Genomic DNA, 5,467 nt, shown 5'->3' with positions numbered 1-5,467 from the left:
CTAAAAAAAACAACCTAATCTATGAACATTTTTAGTAACGTCACCGGAGTCATCACAACTGCGCACTATATCGCAATGTATTTCCCAATGAACGCCTCTTATTGGCGAGGACGGTGTATTCCCGCTCCTCACACCATCCGGAGCCGTTCTCTGTAACGATCTGCCGTCTTGTGACATAACACTACACACCATCACATACAGTTATTCCCACATGCACCAAAGGTAAAAGTGCAGCTTCACTTTACAGAAAAATCCTCCATTTTATAGATTATTCAATACAGCACTCAATATAACCACTGGTCCACGATTGTGTATTTGATCGGTTTCTCTATCTCGCTGCCATGATCATTAATCCGGGAAACTAGGGGGATCCGTTATGTCGACAAAGAAAAGTGAAGGAATCCTAAATGTAGAGGCAGCTTCAGAGATTGTGTTTTTTTTATTCTCGTGGATTATTGTGCCATTCAAATACCTGTAAACGGTTAATAAATTAGCCTTTATTTTATCATTTCTGATTTCAATGTTCTGTGTTTCAGAAAAACGTCAGGACAAAATTAATATTATAACTGATGATGCTTCTCAAGGACTGGCTGAGAACATAGACATCAATGGAGACACTAAGATCTCCATGCCTGGACCCAATGATGAAACAATCAACATCAGCCCAGATGACGTGGACACCACCTCTGATATTACAACCGATGATGCTTCTCATGGACTGGCTGAAAACAGAGATCTCATTGAAGATACTAAGATCTCCATGCCTGGATCTAATGATGTTTCCATCAATATCAGTCCAGAGGATGTGGACACCACCTCTGATATAACCGATAATGCTCCTTATGAATGGGCTGAAAACAGAGATATCATTGAAGACACTAAGATCTTTATGCCTGAATCCAATGATGTTACCATCAATGTCAGTCCAGATGACGTGGACACGGCTTCTGATAATATAACTGATGATGCTCCTCATGGACTGGCTGAAAACGGAGATCTCATTGAAGACACTAAGATCTCCATGCCTGGATCCAATGACGTAATATCAACATCAGCCCAGATGACGTGGACATCGCCTCTGACATTACAACCGATGAGGCTCATCATGGACTGGCTGAAACCAGAGATCTCATTGAAGACACTAAGATCTCCATGCCTGGATCCAAAAATGTAACCATCAATATCAGCCCATATCATGTGGACACCACCTCTGACATTATAACCGATAATGCTTCTCATGGACGGGCTGAAAAAATAGACATCATTGAAGACACTAAGAGCTCCATGCCTGGATCCAATGATGTAACCACCAATATCAGCCCATATCATGTGGACACCACCTCTGAAAGTAAGTTCTCAGGGCTTTTATCTTTTAATTTAGCCTTATAATATTACCCAATATTACTAATAAAATTACATAGTAACACACAAATTAACAAATCAAACAAGAGGATTGAGGGCCGTGCTCAGAAGATATTACAATCTATGAGGAAATACGGATGACACAAAAAGTTAAAAGTGCTGTTTTGGTACAGCCATATCTTATGCTAAATAGGGTAGTACACGTAAAGCTGCATTAACCGGTCACCAGCCAGTATCTGTGACTAAATTATGTTAATAATTTAGATATGTGTATCATCCTCTTTATAGTCCTAGCCTATCACATCACATTACTGATACCTCCCAACATTTTAACCCTTATTCATGGGAAATTACTCAACCACGCCCCCATTATGAGGAACACCCACAGAACTGCCCAATTTGGGATTATATTTGCATAAGCCCCACCCTTTTAAGGTCCATTTCATGGGACATTTCAGAGAAATCAGGACACGTATAGTGGGAAAATCCAGCAAAGACAGGATGTTCGGCAGGTGCGATATTACTGATCACTGGTCATGATGAATTGTAAGGAGTGAGAATTTTCCATTCTTCACATGATAAAGAGACTGATTGTTATTATAAGAAGTAGCAGCAGTTGTTCTAGTTTACATTGTGTGGATAAAAACCTGTCGGCCGTGTCATTGGGGACAATATATTAGGGAGTTGTTGCTTACGCCATTTCCTAATATTTTATGAATCTCGCTCCCAGGCTGACGGTGGAGTAGGAACAATGTCCATTATATTAACAGCTGATCTTATAGACCGTGTGTTTTACAGAACAACAAGAGGACAAAGAACATCTCCAACATCTTCCAAGTGCTGAGAAACATCTTGGGCAGAATAAGGAAGGAGTTGGATTTAACGCCTCTAAGACCAACACGTTTACAGAGAGCGCCAGTTATTCTTCCCCAATGCAGGAATTACACAAACATCTTCTGGCGTATTTTGAAAAAGCTGCATCTTCTCCCAAATAAAAAGAAGGTAAGAATGTGAGAGTTTCTTAGAGCTCCATAAACCTCTTCATAAACTTTATGGTTGTCCTGAGATGTGGTCATCTAGTTACAGACTGCCACTTACTGTGGCCTGTATTCTGCAATGGGAGATAGACCATTGTTATAATATCTACAGTGTCCTGATGGGGGGCAGTGAAGGAGCAGCGAACTGTAGAATCCCCCGGCTGCCCCGCTCATTATAATCTATGGCCATGTACATAGATCACTCCTCGCTGTGCTGCTAATTCCAGTTGTACTCGGCTCACAACATACAATGCAGGTGAAGTAACGTTATCACTCCATCTTCTGAGACCTTGTTGCGTCCATTGTCATTTTATCCAATGTGAAGTATGTAAGTCTTCAGACTGCACATGTAATGGTGAGAACGATGATGAGGATGGTGACTGTGATCTGGATTATCGCAGCAGGTGTAGCAGCAATGCAACGAACAAAACCTTATTTGATGCTCAAAACTTTTGCAAATCAAAATTGCTGTTTATCCTCTTTCCCTTCAACTTGCAGTAACTCAGACTAGATGACAGCTGGAGCTTTTAGTAGCACGGACGTATCAGATCTGTCCTTGGCTACTAAAGTGCCTTCCTGCAAAAGAGACACCTTTGCAGACTTTTAGTTTTTTTGCAGCATATGTATTCTATTAAATAAAACATATTTTCTAATTAAAAAATGTGGCACTGTTGTCTTCCGCAGCTTGTATGACTTACAATACAATACAAACTGCTGGGTGCCGTTCAGTGCTCATCCTGTCAGATTAACTTACTGTCTGGTCAGTCTCCAGCCGAAAATCGATGGCCTATCCACAGAATAGGCCATCATTATATGATCAGTGGGTGTCCGAATCTCAGAACCCCCACCAATTTCCCTTACTGCTCCATACTGTGAAACATTAACACACTTGTAGCTGCGGTTCCAAGTTTTTTTACAGCCTTCTCCCATTTACTTTATTGGGAAAAGGCTGTAATACTGTAAACCGCCACTACAAGTGTGTTAATGTTTCACAGTAAAAAGCAGTGACAAGAATGACGGGGGAAGCAGGACTTGCAAGAGCTCCGTGGCCACCTCAAAACAGCTCATTTGTGGGGGCGCCGAGAGTCGGACTCCCACTGATCAATTATTAATGATCAATTTCTTCTCACTGCAAAACTCCTTTAATCTCCGCTGTCAGCTTAGATTAGTGTTCAGGAGAGCAGAGGGGCTGGAAAATGAGCCGCCAGTAAGATCGTCCAAAATGTTTTCATTAAAACCAATTGCAAATATGTTTTATTTAATAAAATACATACAGTGCAATGAGAAAATCCCGCAAAGGAGTCCATAGCCTTTAAGATGAAAATCTGAGCACTGATTGGTTTCTATGGGCAATAAGGTCCGATTTTATGTTAGAGTTTTGATATTTGAGGCCCATGGGTGACTTTAATAGTTCACAATCTGTAACTATTCCTGTTATTGACCGTCCAATGTTATAAAGTAGAACGCTATAAAATGTGAATGATCTGATAATGTATTAATACCTCATTAAGCTTCTCATTTTGTTTTATCTCAACAACAGCATGACGCCATGGACATTATAATAGACATAATCACTTCTCAACATCATAAGACGTCATCTTGGATTGTCCATGGCTGCACTGGTTATAGAGAACAAAGGATCCTGGCCTTAATTTCCACACAAGGCAAATATGAACTAAACAAATGTGTCAATACTTTGACGCTATTTAGACTTTCACCGCAATGAGCAGCAGGGCTCTGCTTTGCTCAAGACATAACTATAATGTTTCCAAACAACCACAAACTTTTGCATGCAGTGGTGGTCATAATTACAAATCTGCGATGACCTGTGCTGTTACTGATTTCAGTGGTTCAAACATTATAGCTCTACATGGATAATTGGGGAAACTGGACCTGGAGTTTCTGCAATTCCAAAGCTTGCATTGAGAAAGAAAACAAGACCAACCTCACAGACTAAGTCAAATGAATTTCCTGTGACCTCTTCCTCAGAAAAGCATCCCAAGGAATTAGTATGCGTCTCTTTTGGCGAAAAGAGTACCAGCAAACCTAGGTCCACCAACCTAGGTCCACCTCAAAGGATTTTATTCTGCGCCTGTGGCTTGGCTGAGTCACAGTGCCAACCTGGACTTGACCAATCTTTGGACTATAGATCCATATACCCAGAGTCTTTGTGAAATAAACTCACAAGAAAAGACAAATCTCGCTGCCTGTGGCTCGGCTGAGTCACAGTGCGAAACCTCATTAAAAAATTTCAATTGTCTCTGCCTGTGGCTCAGCTGAGTCACAGTGCCATCTTGGACATAATTGCCACCTGCCACCGATTTGTGCCAGCTATCAACATTACTCTGTGAAAAATTTGAATACCCCTCATCACCATTACTAACAGAAGAGACCGTATTTACAAACCGTCTCCAGTTGAAAGGATGATTTTTAAGACTGGCATTTTCATGACTGCTACTGGTCACCCCTTACATAATTTAGAATATTGATACATGTATGCCAACTTTATGGAAAAAAATGTTGTAGTCATGCTATTTCAATAAAAATATGAACATCTAAACGTAGTGTTTTATTATATAAGTAGAACATTACTATAGAAAACTGTCTGTACCCTGAAACATGCTGGTTTACCACACATTCTGGATTACTAGAAAGGTATAGTGAAATGTTGCTGAAAGTTATGAAACAGAATCCGTAGCGGATTCAGTATAATAATCTAGGGAGTGGCTGAAAAAAAGCAGTGTGGCATGGGGAATTTTGCTTTGTTCGGTCACGCTCCTCATTACGCCTTTAAATATTTAAGACACATTTTCGACACATTGTCGAAATCTTTGGCCCCTCACTTCTACAGCCCATCCCCACCCTCTATACCAACACAGATTGAGACTCCAGACCGGACCCATAAATAAATCCAGACACTAAACCCATATATAAATTCAGAAACACCCCCAAACTAATTTAGACCCAAGACCAGACCCTAAAATTAATTAAGACTTTAAACCACTGTATTATGTAAGACCCCTAAATTAATTTCGACTTCAAACCAGAGGCCTAAATTAATGCAGACC

The 5,467-nt window shown here is 40.5% G+C and overlaps 1 long non-coding RNA gene across 1 annotated transcript; it reads left to right on the top strand.

Annotated features, from left to right (window-relative positions):
- The first annotated feature begins 1,261 nt into the window (after positions 1 to 1,261).
- LOC142661515 (uncharacterized) lies at positions 1,262 to 4,070 on the top strand. The gene is made up of 3 exons (XR_012850756.1): positions 1,262 to 1,348; positions 2,161 to 2,364; positions 3,940 to 4,070. It is a non-coding gene; the product is annotated as an uncharacterized LOC142661515 (long non-coding RNA).
- Positions 4,071 to 5,467: the final 1,397 nt, after the last annotated feature.

Source organism: Rhinoderma darwinii, chromosome 10 (genome assembly GCF_050947455.1).
Source record: "Rhinoderma darwinii isolate aRhiDar2 chromosome 10, aRhiDar2.hap1, whole genome shotgun sequence".
NCBI classification, from domain to species: Eukaryota; Metazoa; Chordata; class Amphibia; order Anura; family Rhinodermatidae; genus Rhinoderma; species Rhinoderma darwinii.
This window is presented reverse-complemented; position numbering and strand designations above follow the sequence as displayed.